We start from the raw sequence: 19,894 nt of genomic DNA, 5'->3' as shown, positions 1-19,894 counted from the left end.
GATCTAGGATCTTTTAAAGTGACTTGGCTTGTAAAAATTGTTGGCATTATGATGTATGTGTTGTGCTTGATGACAACCCACTTGTAGCAGAACAACTCACTTGTATATGGTAACTAGATGAATCTACATAAGAAATATCAGATGTGACAGAATGCATGACAGTAGTGTTCATAGATGTGATGAAATGCAGGGCAGCTTCAAGGAATCAGTTCAGAAGGCAACTCACTCAGATGAAAGATCACAGTATAGCAGGTAAACAACAAATAATGACATATCAATCTTCACAGAATGAAGAAAGAGAGGTATACACAGGTTCACCATTGACCAAGCTGTGTATACACGCAGGTTCATTGTATACAAGTCGCATATATGTACACATGCACTTTCACAGAAGGAAAAGTGTGTATACCTTGGAAAACTAAATTTTGGTCCAAAGTATTTTGATCCATGGTATTGATCCAAGGTATCTAGTCTGAGGTATTGACCCTAGGTATTTGGTCCTAAGTGGTTTTGGTCCATGGTATTGAGAAAGGCCTAAAACTATAAAAGGAGGAGAAGATCATTAGGCCAAGGTGTGCAAGTATCGAACATTTGATGAAGTGTGAGATCTAATATGCAGGTTATTGGCTTATGGTGCTGTGCTTGATCTGAACCAAGGATGAACATTAGCAATTGATGAAGGATAAGATCTAATGATGTATCAAGATCTTAAGGCTTGAAGTGAATTATCTTTATGTGGTTTAATCATGTATCTGAATAAATGGCGCATGTTGTAATCGATAAATATGATGATCTGAGTATGATTGAATTCTGGAATAGTTGTAATGTTTAAATCATCATTTATAGATCTGTACGTAGGTTCACTTTAGAAAAGGATCATATACACGCTGATTCTGCATATCAAAGAAGTGTATACATCATAAATTTGATTTGCAGATTTGTAAGCTAGTTCACCTTGAGGAAAGTGCGTATGCACGCAGGTTCGACACATGGAAGTAGCGTATACCTTATAAAATATGTTTTAGTTGATTCTTTTTGTTGTTGCATTGTTCTGGGTTCTAGTTACTGTATTCTGGTAACAACATTCTGAATGATTAGATTGATGGGTTGTCAAAGTGATTGATTGATTTGGTTGTGGTTGGTTCAAAAGGAGATTGTTTGATGCAGATATATTTGATGATTGAATGATGTTGTTGATGGATCCAATCTGAAAATTTATGAAACGTGGTCCCTGGTAGAAAAGAGAAGGTTGTAGCCTTTGGTAGGTTGGCACCTACGTACTAGTAAACAGATCAGCTAGTACAAGAGCTAGGGGGTTGTAGCTCCCTTCCAGTGGAAGCTGGAGAATGATATAAGGTTGTAGCCTTCTGCAGGTAGAAGCATGCGTACTAGTATAAGACTGCACCAATACAAAAATTGTAAACAGAATTTTCTTATTATTAAAGAAGATAGAGACGACAGCAACAGGTGGTTTTTACCCACATTGGGTTTCCACTTTATATCTTGGTGTTCTTATGTGTTGCTTATGTGTGATGCTTTATTCTGCATTTACTGCACTGTCTAATGAATTCTTGATATACTGATTAAAGTTCAATACATGATAATTTGGGTAAATCTAAAGATCTCTGCATATATGTTGGTTGCATTAAGTACAGTTGTGTATACACGCTAGTTCACTGAGCTGAAGTAGCATATACAAATTAGTTTTTGAAAATTAAATTGTGATCTAACAATACTGATTCACCCCCCCTCTCAGTATTATTTCCAACAATTGGTATCAGAGAAGGTCCTTCAGAAGAAGTTTGATCACTTGAAGGAAGATCCATCATCCTGAGTAATCAAGAAAGTAGGGGATCCATCAGACCGCCAATCTTTGATGGGAGCAACTTTGTTTATTGGAAGGTAAGAACCACAACCTATCTTCAATCGCTTGGAACAGATGTCTGGGAAATCGTGGAAGGAGGATATACATTTCCATCAACAATTCCTACAGATACGGCAGGTAACAAGCAATATGAAACCAATGTCAAGGATGTCAACACATTAATGGGAAGTCTGTCACAATTAGAGTTTGTCAAAGTTATGCAGCTCAAATCAACCAAATAAATAAGGGACAAAATTGTTTAAGCTATGAAGGAGACTCTCAGGTAAAACGTGCTAAACTGCAAACTCTCATAATTCAATATGAAACTCTCAAGATGCATAATGATGAAAGTATAGATAGTTACTTCTTACGTATAGATGAGGTTGTTAATTGCATGAAGAATTTGGGTGAAGAGATAAAGGAAGTTACCTTAGTTGAAAAAGTTTTAATATCCTTGTCTGCTAAATTTGAATCAAAAGTATCTTCATAGAAGAAAAGCGAGATCTACAGACTATACTATGACACAGCTTCACGAAATCTTAACTGACTTTGAGATGAGAAAATGAGGTCCATCAGATATGAGAGAAGCTGAATTTAAATCTTTAGCAAAAGGAAAAGAAGAACTCAATGAATCAGGACATATTTCATAAGAAGAAGAGGAAGTAAACTTTGTTAAGAAGCTTCCATGGGAACCTAGAAGATTCAGAGGTAAACTACCTTTCAAATGTTTTGCCTATGGTAGAGTCGGTCATTATGCTGCCAAATGTCCTCATAAAGATAAAAATGATAAAAGGAAGGAATCTGCAAAATGGAATAGAAAACAAAGTGTAAGTAAAAAGAGATACTATACTCATGAAGATAGCGATGGTTTATCAAATAGTGATGAAGATGAAAATAGTAATGACTATAGACTTCTGATGGATTATGAAGATGATGATTTCTTCGATGTTTTAGATGAAGATGACCTTTATGAAAGAATATCTAAACTCAAAATCAGTTTCGAATAAAAGAATATGATTAAAGATACCTTGACATACCAACTTGTTGAAAGAGAAAAACACAATGAAAAACTAGAATGTGAAATTGTGGGTCTAAGAAAGGATCTTGAGAAAACAAAAGCTCTCAATCTTAGATTTGCTAAAGGATTAGAAACCTTAAATGAAATTATAAAAGTACAATGTTCTCCTCTGATAAAGATAGGTCTTGCATATACTGAAGAAGCATCTCGATCACAGAAGCCGTCAACCTCCAATAAAAGCTATCTTGATGCAGCAAAGAGTAGTGGACAGTTTGACAATCGTCAGCAAACACATAAAGTAGATCACTAGGTAAATTAGGCTCAATTTACTTCAAGGATGAACAGAAGCCACAACCAACCTCAGGTAAATCGTACTCAATTTGCTTCAAAGATGAATATCAATAGAAACTACAATCACCAAGTCAGTAGATTCGATAATCACAGGAACTTCTTTAATGGTCAATATTTCTCATGTCATAATTTTGGACACAAAGTTGCTCAATGTGTTTCTTACAAAATCATCATGACTAGAGAAGCACGAAATCAAAGGAAGGTGATAGGGATCAAGAAAAGTTCCTATAATAACTTTTCTCTTCTTGAAAATGAAATAGAATGCTCTATCTATAACAAATTTGGCCATGAAGAATTTGAATGCAGGAGTAAATTTTGGCAAATATCTCAAAAGGAGCAAACTCCATTAAATCCCAAAATATGGAGAAAGAAATAATCACAAACAGAAATATGTGGTATAGCCTTGTATGCAAAAGGACAAGAAAACCAGTGGTACATCGACAATGGATGCTCAAAACACGATAAGTGACAAAGAAAAACTACACTCATATAATGCCTTAGAAAAGGAAAAGAGTGTCTCATTTGGAAATGACATTCCTGCTGTCATAAAAGGTATAGGCTCTATTTTCTTGAAAGAAAAGGTTAAATCTGGGAATGTTATGTATGTTGATGGCTTAAAGCATAACCTGTTGAGTGTGAGTCAAATGTGTGATCAAGGAAATGAAGTAGTGTTTCGATCAAATGGATGTGTTGTTCGTGAGCTTGATACAAGAGAAACCATGATCAAAGGGACAAGAACTCCAAACAACCTATACATACTCAAGGGAGGACAACAATAATGCTATCTAAGAAAAAATGATGAAAACTGGTTATGGCACAAAAGATTGGGACATCTAAGCTTTTCTAAAATAAGAAAAGCATGCAGATTCCAGGCTGTTCGTGATCTTCCAGATATCAACATTCCTAAAAATACTATATTAAAATCATGTCAATTTAGTAAGCAAATGAGATCTCACTTCATCGAAAAGGAAGGGTCAGCTAGTAAGCCTCTTGAACTTGTTCATACTGATTTATGTGGACCATCAAGGAAAAATCACCTCGTGGAGAAGAATACTTGATATTGTTCATTGAAGATTTTTCCATAATGTGTTGGATAGGTCTTCTAAAGCATAAAGATGAAGCATTTGAAAAGTTCAAAGCCTTCAAAGCTTTGGTTGAAAATGAATCAGATCGCAAAATCAAATGCCTCAAATTTGATCAAGGAGGGGAATTTACCTCGGATGAATTCTTTGACTTTTGTGAACAACATGGAATAAAAGGGTAGTTCTCCACCGCAAGGACTCCTCAACAAAATGGAGTGGTAGAAAGGATGAACAAAACTATTCAAAAAATGGCTCGTGCTATGCTAGATGAATCTGGAACTCCTGCAACATTTTGGGGTGAAGCTGCATTCGCTGCCATCACTATTCTCAACCAAGAAAATGTTCGGGAAAATAGCACTCAAACTCCACATGAACTTTGGTATGGTAAGACTCCTATTGTAAAATACTTCAAAGTTTTTGGAAGCAAATGTTACATCAAAAGGACTGATGAAAAACTTGGAAAGTTTGAACCCAAAGTAGATGAAGGTATTCTTCTTGGCTACTCTTCCCGAAGTAAAGGATATAAATGTTACAATAAAATACTTGGGAAAATTATTGAAAGTATTGATGTTGTGGTTGATGAAGCATGGAAAAATCCAAAACAGATAAAAACTGAAGATTATGACAATGAAGAAGATGAGGATCATTTTCCCACATCAAGTCACACTGATTCTGGAGAAGAAGCCAATGAAGCACCAGAAGAAGAGATAACGATAGAAGAAAAGACTTCGTCCAAGTATGTTTGGAAAATTCATCGAGAAACTCAAATTTTAGGAGAAAAAGGGGCTGGTATGCAGACTAGAAGAACCATTGCCGAAGCTTCAAGCTATCTAGCATTACTATCTTCCATCGAACCTCAAAATGTAAATGAAGCATGCAGAGATGAATGTTGGGTCAAGGCCATGAATGAAGAACTTGAGCAAATTGAAAAGGATAATACTTGGCAATTAGTTCCTAAACCTCATGATAAGAATATCATAGGAACTAAATGGATATTCAAAAACAAGCTGAACGAAAATGGAGAAGTTATTAGAAACAAGACCAGGCTTGTTTGTAAAGGATATTCTCAACAAGAAGGTATAGATTTTGAAGAAACTTTTGCACCTGTTGCTAGACTTGAAGCCATAAGAATGTTTCTTGCTCTTTCTAGTTTTCAGAAATTCAAAGTATACCAAATGGATGTAAAATCTGCCTTTCCTAATGGAGACTTAGAAGAAGTCTATATTGAACAACCAGAAGGATTAATTCTTGGAAATGATGCAAAACTTGTATGCAAACTCAGAAAAGCTCTCTATTGTCTAAAACAGGCTCCAAGGGCATGGTATTACAATCTTGACAAATATCTCCACCAACAGGGTTTTTCAAAGGGGTTAGCAAATAGCAATCTATATACAAAGATGGACATTGGTAAATTACTGATAATTGTTGTGTATGTTGATGATATCATTTTTGGTAGCAATGAAGAATCGATGAGTAAGAACTCTTCTTCAATAATGCAGCAAGAATTTGAAATGTCCTTGCTTGGTGAGCTTACCTATTTTCTTGGTCTACAAGTTCAACAAAATAAAGATGGTATTTTTCTCTCACAAACCAAATATCTCAAACAGATCCTGAAAAAGTATGGCATGGAAGATTCTAAACCAATATGTACCCCAATGGTAACAGGATGCAATCTTAGCTCAAATGATGAATCAGTAGCAGTACATCAACCAACTTACAGATCCATGATTGGCAGTCTGCTTTATCTAACAAGTACCCGAACGGACATCATGCATGCAGTGGGAATAGTTGGAAGATTCCAAGCAAATCCAAAGGAATCACACCTTTAGGCAGTCAAAAGGATTTTCAAATATCTTCAAGGAACATAGAACTTTGGTTTATGGTATCCTAGATGTTGGAAATAATACTGAGAAGGGGGGGGGGGTGAATCTGTATTATTAAGTCAATAAAACTTTTTCATTTCCATAATCTGATTCATATATGCTGCTTTAGTTAAGAATACCCGCGTATATTCAGTAAACTTATGATTCAGTTAATTGATCTTCAATGAGTGCATTAGAACATTATTAACCATATTACCAGTAAACAGGTTCAGTAAAATAGAATAGATCATCACACATAAGCCACACACATGAACACCATGATATAAGGTGGAAACCCAATGTGGGAGAAAACCACCTGCTGCAAGTCATCTCAATCTTCTTCTTAATAAGAAAATCCTTTTACAAAAGTTTTGTACTAGTGCAGTCCTTTACCAGTACGCAGGCTACTACCTGCAGAGAGCTACAACCCTCTCTTGTTCTCCAGTCTCTCCTGGAAGGGAGCTACAACCCCCATAGTTCTTGTACTAGCCGATCCATTTACTAGTACGCAGGCTGCTACCTGCTACAATGCTCCAAAGTTTTCAACTACTACTGGAAGGGAGCTACCACCCCCTTAGCTCTTGTACTAGCTAAGATACTAGTACGTAGGCGCCAGCCTACAATCTTCTCTCCTCCAAGTACCACGTTTCATACATTTTCACACTGGATACTCTTGAAGCACAACACATAATCTGAAAGGCCACGTTTCATCCAATTTTCATACTGGACCCATTAATATCATTGAAGCTCATAATCAATCAATACTAGCATCATCAATCTCTGAATTACCCAATACTGAATCAATGCTTTCACCAAAGCCAACCCGCATACAGATCTGCAAATATTTCCTTATAACATTGCAGCTGTTCCATACATCACACATACCCAGATCATACCATTCATAAAACATACGTCAATAATTCAGATCTAGTCTATCAAACCAGATAATTATAAACATTCCAATCCTTAAGATCCCGATCCATCAAGTATCAAATAGATCTGCAATCAACCAACTTCCTTGTGCATAAACTGAATTAATACTTTCTCAGCACACAACAACCAGATATCAAATTAGAACCTTGAACACTGCAGTAATAGATAAAAACAGCTAAAACATATTTCAAGTAAAGTTCGCAACTTCACCAACAGAAACCTGCGTACAGATCTATAAATTCATTCTTTCAAAAATTCAGATATTAGTTAACCCAGATTATCAGATTTATAGATCAAGCGTGTGCCACATATCATAGATCAAAATCATATAGAGATAGCACTATTCCAGCCTTAAGATTTTGACCCATCAATAGAACTTATCCTTCTCCTTGCACTCAGGTTCCTTCTTTATTGAGATCCAGATCTGCACCATAACCCAATCACAGTATTCTAGATCTAGCAAATAATTCAGAAGATGACTTGCCAAATGATCTCCTTCCTCTTTTATAGCCTTAGGCCTTTCACAATACCACGGTCCAAAACCATAATAACACAATACCACAGACCCAATACTTGGGATCAACACTTTTGGATGCAATACCACGGACCAAAACCATAGGATCAAAAACTGTCGGACTAATACCATGAACCAACCATGAAAGTGCGTGAACTTTTCTCTTGCATGAAGGGAACTTTTCTCTACATGAAAGTGCGTGAACTTTTCTCTATATGAAATAAACTTTTCTCTGCATGAAAGTGCGTGAACTTTTCTCTACATGAAAGAAACTTTTATCTTCATGAAAGTGCATTAACTTTTCTCTACATGAAAGAAACTTTTATCTTCATGAAAGTGCGTGAACTTTTCTCTACATGAAAGAAACTTTTATCTTCATGAAAGTGCGTGAACTTTTCTCTACATGAAAGAAACTTTTATCTTCATGAAAGTGTGTGAACTTTGTTGCACTATAATTTATCATCTGAGATTTGTCATACTGAGAATTGTCATCTGATTCCTTTGAGCTGTCTTGCATTCTATGTGTTCTGTCACATCTGATATCTTTTTCGTAGATTCATCTAGATATATATAAGTGAGTTGATCTTCTACGAGTTGGTTGCCATCAAGTACAACACATGCATCATAATGCCAACAATCTCCCCCTTTGGACTTGATGGCAACAATACCAAATCACTCTCGCCCTTTGACATCAAGGGCAAAGGGCAGACCAAGATATTCTCTTCCTTTGTTGTCCATACTCCCCCTGAGTACCTGCTGAAATCTCAGAATGAGCTCCCCCTTTGTATATGCCATGGTGCACCAATATGTCCATGCTCTTTCTGAGAACATGCTGAAATCTCTGCTCTGTTGAAATATGTTGTTCATGCTCCCCCTGCCTGTAAGCAAGGTCTGCAAAAAGATGTTCTACAAGAAGAACATGACTCTATACATCATAAATGACCTTCCTATCACCAAAGACTCATACATACATCTATCTCCCATCACAATGGTGATATACCAAAAGTTTACATATGATAACATAAGAGAATAACATCATTCATCCCAGGCATAGTGGGGAAACCAACATAGGTTGTTACATGACCTAAAGAGATCTCATCAAAGGACTACAATAGATAGAGACACACTATTATATCATGAGTCTTGATATGACCTTTACATCGAATGATATACATGACATTTATAACAGAGAGCAAACACCTAAATAAGATAATGATAAACATCAGCAACAACACTGTATGATCTGCTCCATAGCATCTGTTAACAGCAACATGTATTAGTGCATGAATCATCAAGGTATGTCCGTATCAACTCATCCTTTTGAATAGAATTATGTATATACAGAATCATTCACATTCTATTATATGTGAGAAACACCATAGCCATCCAGATCTACATGAACCAAGTATCATCAATTTGGAATATCTACATCAATCAACATATGTATGAAACAACCTATCATCATATAGGTAAGAACTCATCATCACCATGTCTCCAACAATGCAACTTTGAATAATCATCCATGTATCTAGCCAACAATCCTCATCCATATATGTGCCAAGAACAATAGGAATCCTGCATCATAATTATCCTTATCCTTATGAAGATCACCATGTAAGCACCATTAGAGAATCAACCACAAATCTGATCTAAATATCAACTATGTAACCCCAAGAATCATCTGAACAATTCATAACCATATCATAGCAAGATGAATCATTTATCCATATAAGCATCATCACCAAGGACTATTAACCATAATGCCAACAATGCATTAAAAGCATATGCTCCCCCTAAACCTATGCCATCTTGTTTACTGTCAGATCTGATCATGCATATCAGCAAGAAGTATCAAGTCATCATCATTATCAAGTTAGAAACAAAACACTTCTAACCATCAAGTCATTTCCACATATCATCAGCAAATTGTAACCATTATCAAACAATGCAAATAATAAACCGAATCATAACTGATCCTTTTTCTGAACCTGTCCCTACTGCCTTTCCTCAAACAATCATATATGCGACTATGCCATAACCAACTCGCGTATATACGTGACTTCTCTTTAAAAAACTTGCGTATGAGATTTAGGACACTGAAGTTTTACACTTCCAGCTCCCTCTGATTCTATTATGTCTGTATGTTGTGCTGTGCCGCCTCTTTCTGACTGTACTTCTTTCTTCTTCCACATCTTCAAGTGTGATGATGATGTTTTCTCCTTTTGGCATGGTGCCCATACTTTTTTCTTGCATTCCTTAGCTATATGTCCAAGCTTGTTACATGTGTAACATCTTACATGTCTCATATTTCTTCTATAGCAATCAACAGCTCTGTGACCAAACATATTGCAAGCAAAGCAATATCCATTAAAATACCTTGAATGTGATTATCTTTCTGCATGATGGTCTTGAAACCTTCTTCTTCTACATTTAGCTGCAACATGTCCAAGATTATGACATACATAACATTCAACATTATTCATAGGAGGAGTAAAATATTTTCTTTGAAGAATTTCTTTCCTTGGTTGATGATGAGATTGACCTTTCATCTCCTTATTGAGCATTTCATATTTTGCAGTTGAGTCCCTTGTCTTACTTTGTGAACTAGATTCACCTTCAATAGATTCATGAAAACCAAGACCAGTTTTGATAGCAGGAGACCTTTGACTATTAAGAATATCATCCAAGACTTTAGTACTATCTTGAAATCGTAACAATTTATCCTTTTCTTCTAATTTATCTTTTAGAATATTTACCTCAACTTGATGTTGCTCTTCCTTTTCAAGATACTGCTTCTTCACGTTTTCTTCAGCATTTCTTTCTTCTTCCAACTGACGTCATAGTTCAAGAACTTCATTTTCATGAGCTTGGAGTAGTTCTTTATTTTGCTTCTTTGATTTTCAAGATCTTCTTTTAGCGAGCGGATCGTGGCTTCAAGACTTTCATAGTAACTGGATCTATCTCTGAGTTTCTTGATGGTTGTTCTTCTTTCATTGACTTCATCCTGCAACTTTTGATATTTGTCCTTGAATAACTTCCTTACCTTGTTTCCTTCCTCTAGTTGAGCTTTTAGTTTGGCAGCTTCTTCTTTGAAGACACATTCCCTTTTGTTCAATAGATCTTGTTGATCTCTAATTCTGTCTGTAAGCCTTTTAAATTCTGCCTCTATTTGATATCTTTCTTGCTCACCCATAGAAGAAAATTCAGTTGTTTCGCTATCACTTTCATCTTTTCCAAATGGATAGATAGCTGGAACATTAGAGGATAACAAATTCATACTTGATAGTTCATCTTCATTCTGAAATGATTCTGAATTTGAAGTGCTTCTTCCACATAATCCCCAATCGATTCTCCCACTGTCATAGTTCTTCTGAGATGTCTTCGTATGCTTAGGCACTTTCTTCTTAAGCTTCTTTCCCATTTTTCCACGGATCTCCTTCAAGCGATCAAGCTTCTACAAAAGGACCTGCTCTGATACCAATTGTTGGAAATAATACTGAGAGGGGGGGGGGTGAATCAGTGTTATTAAGTCAATAAAAATTTTTCATTTCCATACTCTGATTCATATATGCTGCTTTAGTTAAGAATACCCGCCTATATTCAGTAAACTTATGATTTAGTTAATTGATCTTCAATGAGTGCATTAGAACATTATTAACCATATTAACAATAAACAGGTGCAGTAAAATAGAACAGATCATCACACATAAGCCACACACATGAACACCATGATATAAGGTGGAAACCCAATGTGGGAGAAAACCACCTGCTGCAAGTCATCTCAATCTTCTTCTTAATAAGAAAATCCTTTTACAAAAGTTCTGTACTAGTGCAGTCCTTTACCAGTACGCAGGCTACTACCTGCAGAGAGCTACAACCCTCTCTTGTTCTCTAGTCTCTCCTGGAAGGGAGCTACAACCCCCATAGTTCTTGTACTAGCCGATCCATTTACTAGTACGCAGGCTGCTACCTGCTACAATGCTCCAAAGTTTTCAACTGCTACTGGAAGGGATCTACCACCCCCTTAGCTCTTGCACTAGCTAAGATACTAGTACGTAGGCGCCGGCCTACAATCTTCTCTCCTCCAGGTACCACGTTTCATACATTTTCATACTGAATACTCCTGAAGCACAACACATAATCTGAAAGGCCACGTTTCATCCAATTTTCATACTGGACCCATTAATATCATTGAAGCTCATAATCAATCAATACTAGCATCATCAATCTCTAAATTACCCAATACTGAATCAATGCTTTCACCAAAGCCAACCTGCATACAGATCTACAAATATTTCCTTATAACTTTGCAGCTGTTCCATACATCAAACATACCAAGATCATACCATTCATAAAACATACGTCAATAATTCAGATCTAGTCTATCAAACCAGATAATGATAAACATTCCAATCCTTAAGATCCCGATCCATCAAGTATCAAATAGATCTGCAATCAACCAACTTCCTTGTGCATAAAATGAATTAATACTTTCTCAGCACATAGCAACCAGATATCAAATCAGAACCTTGAACACCGCAGTAATAGATAAAAACAGCTAAAACATATTTCAAGTAAAGTCCACAACTTCACCAACAGAAACCTGCATACAGATCTAGAAATTCATTCTTTCAAACACTCAGATATTAGTTAACCCAGATTATCAGATTTATAGATCAAGCGTGCGCCACATATCATAGATCAAAATCATACAGAGATACCACTATTCCAGCCTTAAGATTTTGACCCATCAATAGAACTTATCCTTCTCCTTGTGCTCAGGTTCCTTCTTTATTGAGATCCAGATCTGCACCATAACCCAATCACAGTATTCTAGATCTAGCAAATAATTCAGAAGATGCCTTGCCAAATGATCTCCTTCCTCTTTTATAGCCTTAGGCCTTTCACAATACCACGGTCCAAAACCATAATAACACAATACCATGGACCCAATACTTGGGATCAACACTTTTGGATGCAATACCACGGACCAAAACCATAGGATCAAAAACTGTTGGACTAATACCATGAATCAACCATGAAAGTGCGTGAGATCAATACTTTTGGATGCAATACCACGGACCAAAACCATAGGATCAAAAACTGTCAGACTAATACCATGAACCAACCATGAAAGTGCGTGAACTTTTCTCTTGCATGAAGGGAACTTTTCTCTCTGCATGAAAGTGCGTGAACTTTTCTCTATATGAAAGAAACTTTTCTCTGCATGAAAGTGCGTGAACTTTTCTCTACATGAAAGAAAACTTTCTTTGCATGAAAGTGCGTGAACTTTTCTCTACATGAAAGAAACTTTTATCTTCATGAAAGTGTGTGAAATTTTCTCTACATGAAAGAAACTTTTATCTTCATGAAAGTGTGTGAAATTTTCTCTACATGAAAGAAACTTTTATCTTCATGAAAGTGCGTGAACTTTTCTCTACATGAAATAAACTTTTATCTTCATGAAAGTGCGTGAACTTTTCTCTACATGAAAGAAACTTTTATCTTCATGAAAGTGCGTGAACTTTGTTGCACTATAATTTATCATCTGAGATTTGTCATATTGAGAATTGTCATCTGATTCCTTTGAGATGTCCTGCATCCTATGTGTTCTGTCACATCTGATATCTTTTTCGTAGATTCATCTAGATATATATAAGTGAGTTGATCTTCTACGAGTTGGTTTCCTTCAAGTACAACACATGCATCATAATGCCAACACTAGAGATACAGATCTTACACTTCATGCATATACAAATGCAGATTGGGCAAGAAGTGTTGATGACAGAAAAAACACTAGTGGTGGTGCATTCTATATGGGTTCCAGGTTAGTGTCTTGGTTTAGCAAGAAACAAAGTTCAATTGCATTATCTACAACTGAAGCAGAATACGTGGTTGCTGCATATTGTTGCACACAACTACTTTGGATGATGCAAACCTTGCAAGATATTCAGATCACATGTACTCCACCCATCTCCATTCTATGTGATAATACAAGTGCCATCAGTATTTCAAAGAACCCAGTCATGCACTCCAAGACCAATCACATACCCATCAAATATCATTTCCTACGTGAACAAATGCTTGAACAAAAGGTCAAACTGGAATATGTTCCCTTGAAAGAATAGGTTGCTGATATATTCACTAAATCACTGCCCAGAGAGACATTTGAATATCTCAGACAAAAGTTGGGAGTAGTTGCTAGATCATCCTGCTGTTAAATCCTATTTTTCTAGAGAAAGGTGGTTATATGTGAATTTCATGAAGTGTAGTCACATGCATACGCGGGTTTCTATGAGCATAGTCGCGTATATGTTGGTTTAAAGAAAAGCAGTGTCCCAGACTCAGAAAAAAGGGGTTTGTTATGGTTCAGTCAATTATCTGCTCTATTTGATGATGTTTTCACTCTGTTGATAACATGTGGAAATATATTGGTCCTCATAAAGTTGTTGATAACTTGATGTATATCTAATTGATGATGATGCTTTGATATCTCTTACTGACATATGCAATGATCAGATCTGACGGTGACCAGGTGGAACAGGTTTAGGGGAGAACATGGTTGATGATATTTTGGGAACTAATGATAGACATAGATAGGTTTCTAGTCTAGATACTGTTGACAGATGTTGCTGATGGTGTAGATCATATGATAGTTGCTGATGATTGTCATGGTCTTGTTTAAGATATTTGGTCTCTGTTATATATGTTATGTATATCTTTTAATGTATCGGTCATGGAAAGACATAATTTGTAACCCCACTATGCATGGGATGGATAATGTAGTCTTTCTTGCTTTTGACATGTATAAACAATTGATATATCCCCACTTGGTTGGGTGGAAGAGTCAAATTTGGTATATCCTCACTTGGTTGGGAGATGGATGTATGTATGAGTCATTGGTGATAGGAAGGTCATTTGTGATGTATGTATAGATTCATGTTCTTCTTTTAGAACATATTTTTGCATACTTTGCTTATGCTCAGGGGGAGCATGGACTCGATCATGGGAACTCAATCAACACACTTCAGCATATCAGAGAATTTAGCATACACTCAGGGGGAGCATGACCCTTTGCCCTTGATGTCAAAGGGGGAGAGTGAATTGGTGTGGTTGTTGCCATCAAGTCCAAAGGGGGGATTTTAGGCATTATGATGTATGTGTTGTACTTGATGGCAACCCACTTGTAGCAGAACAAATCACTTGTATATGGTAACTAGATGAATCTACAAAAGAAATATCAGATGTGATAGAATGCATGACAATAGTGTTTATAGATGTGATGAAATGCAGGGCAGCTTCAAGGAATTAGTTCAGAAGGCAACTCACTCAGATGAAAGATCATAGTATAGCATGTAAAAAACAAAGAATGATAGATCAATCTTCACAGAATGAAGAAAGAGAGGTATACACAGGTTCACCATTGACCAAGCTACATATACATGCAGGTTCACTATATACACGTCGGGTATACGTATACACACACTTTCACAGAAGGAAAAGCGCATATACCTTGGAAAACTAAATTTTGGTCCGAAGTATTTGGTCCATAGTATTTTGATCCATGGTATTGGTTTATGGTATCTGGTCTGAGGTATTGACCCTAGGTATTTGGTCCAAGGTATTGGTCCTAAGTGGTTTTGGTCCATGGTATTGAGAAAGGCCTAAAACTATAAAAGGAGGAGAAGATCATTAGGCCAAGGTGTGCAAGTATCAAATATATGATGAAGTGTGAGATCTAATATGCAAGTTATTGGCTTATGGTGCTATGCTTGATCTGAACCAAGGATGAACCTTAGCGATTGATGAAGGATAAGATCTAATGATGTATCAAGATCTTAAGGCTTGAAGTGAATTATCTTTATGTGGTTTGATCATGTATCTGAATAAATGGTGCATGTTGTAGTCTGTAAATATGTTGATCTGAGTATGATTGATGTATGGAATAGTTGTAATGTTTAAATCATCATTTACAGATCTATATGTAGGTTCACTTTAGAAAAGGAGTGTATACACACTGATTTTTCATATCAAAGCAGTGTATACATCATAAATTTGATTTGAAGATCTATACGCTGGTTCGCTTTGAGGAAAGCGTGTATGCACATAGGTTCGACACATGGAAGTAGCATATACCTTATAAAATATGTTTTAGTTGCTTCTGTTTGCTGTTGCAGTGTTCTGGGTTCTGGCTTGGGTTCTGGTTACTGTATTCTAGTAACAACATTCTGAATGATCAGATTGATGGGTTGTCAAAGTGATTGATTGATTCGGTTGTGGTTGGTTCAAAAGGATATTGGTTGATGCAGATATATTTGATGATTGAATGATGTTGTTGATGGATCCAGTCTGAAAATTTATGAAATGTCGTCCTTGGAAGAAAAGAGAAGGTTGTAGCCTTCGGTAGGCCGACACCTACGTACTAGTAAATAGATCAACTAGTACAAGAGCTAGGGGGTTATAGCTCCCTTCTAGTAGAAGCTGGAGAATGAGAGAAAGTTGTAGCCTTCTGTAGGTAGAAGCCTGTGTACTGGTATAAGACTACACTAGTACAAAATTTGTAAACATAATTTTCTTATTATTAAAGAAGACAGAGACGACAACAGCAGGTGGTTTTTACCCACATTGGGTTTCCACCTTATATCTTGGTGTTCTTGTGTGTTGCTTATGTGTGATGCTTTATTCTGCTTTTACTCCACTGTTTAATGAATTCTTGATATATTGATTAAAGTTCAATACATGATAATTTGGGTAAATCTAAAGATCTCTGCATATACGATAGTTGCATTAAGTACAGTTGCATCTACACGCTAGTTCACTGAGCTAAAGTAGCATATACAAATCAGTTTTTGAAAATTAAATTGTGATCTAATAATACTGATTCACCCCCCCAGTATTATTTCCAACAAAAATGCTCAAGTGTGAATGATAAAACTTAAACTAACAACTAACTTAAATAAAGCATGAAATTATTTAAATGAAGTTGGAATTTTAAAATGAAATATAAAGGATTGAGACAAGGAGAAAATAAGGACAAAACCAATTGACAACGAATCTCATTCAGTGTGGACTACATCTCCAGTCCTGCCTCCAAGAGAGTGGCATCTTTTATTAATATGATGTTGATTCTCAAATGATTTATTACATCACAAAATGCCTCCCAAATCCTGCTACAAATTGAGCTACTGTTTCCAGGAAGTGGCCTCCAATTTTCCACCAAAAACATCCTTTGGTTGCTGCAAAAACAAGCTCTCAAAAACCACTTTTCTTACACAAATATGTAGGCAAAAATATGGCTCAAACGCCCTTGGCAACATGTTGTCACTGCTACAATACCCACCAAAATTTTGGCTTACATCTAAATTTCGAAGCCTACTTTGACTTTGCATGTTGTCGTCACAAACATTAAGAGTCATTGCAATGTGTTTTCTCTAAGTTTTTTGGTCTCATATGCTAGAAAATCAAAGTGTCATCTTTTAGCATGTCAAGTGTCACGCAATGTACACAAGTTAGTTTTGGTCGCTTAAGGAGTAATTCATGTGCAAATGAGTTGTTATTATCATGAAAACATCTATGGCACTAATTTCAAAAGTTTCAGGCACATTCACAAAAGTGTTGTCACAATCATCACAAACTATACCTTTGGTGTCGCACTTGGTGTAAGCCATCACAAAGTTGTCGCATTGGGGGTAGTGTGTTATTCTTATGTTTTGAGTGTTCCTTGTTGTGTCATCAAGTAACCTAAGTTTTAGATCATACTCAAAGTCTTGTTTTGTTCAACTTCATGGAACTGATCCAACACTTAATCAAAATTGAGAAAACTCCCTGACTGAACCGCTCAACTTCTCTCAGCTAGCTTGAATTGCACATTGTGTAGTCTCATCACTCAAGAAACAACCTTGTCCCTTGACACTATGCAATGCATAGTTTCTGCCTCCCAGAACTGCACACTACATAATCGCAGTGCTTAAGCCCAACCCCTGAGCTCCAAAACTACAAAATTTGCTTCTCCATTCAACCTTTAATTGCACATTACGTAGTCTTAGTCCTTAAGCCCATCCCTTGAGCTCCTGAACTATGCAATTTTGCAATCACTTGGCCTCCCTATCCTTCCAATACTACGTAATGGGAAATTTCAGTCATCAAGCCCTCATCCTAACTCTTTGGATCCCTCAACTGCAAAATACTCAAGAAGAGTCAATCATGAAATGTGCATTGCATAGTCTCAAGTCTTAGACATGGCCCTTGATTGCCTAAGCTATGAAATTATACAGTCACTAAGCCTCTCCCTTAGTCTGCCACCCAGTCCTGGCTTAGTCAGTGGATTATCATGGGGCATATTAGGCTAGGGGTTTATCAGACTGATGTTTCCTTGTCATGAGTGAATTGTCGATGCAAGTACTCTATCATGCTATGATAGGATGATGAAGAAGGGGATGGAGAAGGAGACCATGCTAGAAGACACTCTTGTGGTTGAAAGTATAAGTTGATTGATAAGGAGGAAGTATAAGGACATTAGTTTGTGACAACAACTCAAGATTTGATAACACTGAAGACTCCTCATCTCTAAGACACAAGGAGGCGGAAGAAGAGATAATTTCCAAGAATATACTAAGCAAGCAACAACAAATAATGGCTTGACATTGCCATGTCATCATGCATTCCATGTCACCAGTGTCATGTCATGTCATGTCATTTCATGAGTCATCATGTGCCACATCATATTGTGGATTATTGTAAATTCTTATTCGTAAATGTATTGTAAAGTGGAAGTCCAAAGGACACATACAAAATGTAAAGAGTCATGTAAAAGTTGAAAATTCATAGGAAGTCAAACAATCATGAGGGTAGTCAAAGAGTCATAAGGGAGGTGAAGGATCACCCCATTGGTTATATATACACCCTCATTGTACAATAAAAGGAATTTTCACCTTGGCTTCTCCCATAAAGCATCAAATAGACAATTTAGTTCGTTTGGGGAGAAAATAGTGGCTCCAACACTCCACTATTGGAGTGTCACACGGAATAAGTCGATCTTGCGGACAAGATAGACCTTCCTAGAATCTAAAGAAGCCCTAATGACAAGCAAACCAACCAGACACTATCTTTCTCTAAATATGCTTTAATAAACAATAGCAAACAAGTGCTTTTAGGGCCTACCTTAGGTCCAACGCAAGCTTGTGGATGCCCTCGCTTCTTTGATCCAAATGAGCTCCTCTTCGCGAATCTACAAACACAAACAAGGCAAACAAATTAAATAGCACCTGAAAAGCCAATTGCATAAAACATATTTAACATGAAAGTCAAGGAGTCCTTGAAACAAATAACATAAGATACTTGTTGAGAAAAATGAGTTTGATTGTATTAATTCAAAAGAAGAAGAACTTTACAACCTTTGCCTTGACGCTGTACAAGCTCCTCCCAGGGTCCAGCAAGAAATCTCCTCTACTTTGACAAGTTTCACTCACTCCCCAATGAAGCCAAAAAGATGTGTGATCTCTCCTCTTAAGCTCAACTAGGAAGTCTTGATTTCACCAGCATTTACCTTCAAAAATGTTCAGCTTCTAACCTCCCTAGCAACCAGCCCAATGCCTGTATTTATAGTGCAATGGAGGGAGGTTACTAGGTCCTCCTTCAAAGGGATATCTCCTCTCATCAAGGGATTAGCTCCTTCTCTTTTGGGATGCATGAACCACCTCAGAGCGAACAATCCACGTCAAAATTCCTTCTAAAAACCTCTAGAATTAACCCAAAGTGAGTTTTTTAAGATAAAACTTGCGCCTTTTGACTTTCACAGGGGTCCGCACCTACACCGTTAGGGACAGAGCGGGCAGGTCTGCAGTTTTTGTACACAGAAGGTGCGGGACCGCAGGTGACCATGAGAGAAAGTGCGGAACCAGAGTTACATTGATTTTTAATGTCTTTCTCTCATTTCCAAAGCTTGATTTGAAGAGCTGAGGTCTGAGACTTGCTTAGGAGGACAGTACAAGTGATGATAGACCCATACTGACTGCAAATAATCATGGTGACGATATTTTTGTGTAACAGATTGCCCCCTAAAGTGCGAAGTCTGTAGTAGATGAGGATTTCTTATCATTTAGGAAGAGTGAAGTACTTTATCATTTCGAGGATCATCTCGTGGAGAACCCGGTTGGAACCTGTAAAAACATTCAATGCAAAATATATATATGAGATCATATCATCGCTGAGGTAGGAATTCCCATGCTCAGATCAAAACTGACTAGAAAAACTAACTACTGCTCTGATACA

Source organism: Pinus tabuliformis, chromosome J, assembly GCF_031772625.1.
Source record: "Pinus tabuliformis cultivar Carrire ecotype Pingquan chromosome J, CPIR1, whole genome shotgun sequence".
Lineage (NCBI taxonomy): Eukaryota > Viridiplantae > Streptophyta > Pinopsida > Pinales > Pinaceae > Pinus > Pinus tabuliformis.
This window is presented reverse-complemented; position numbering follows the sequence as displayed.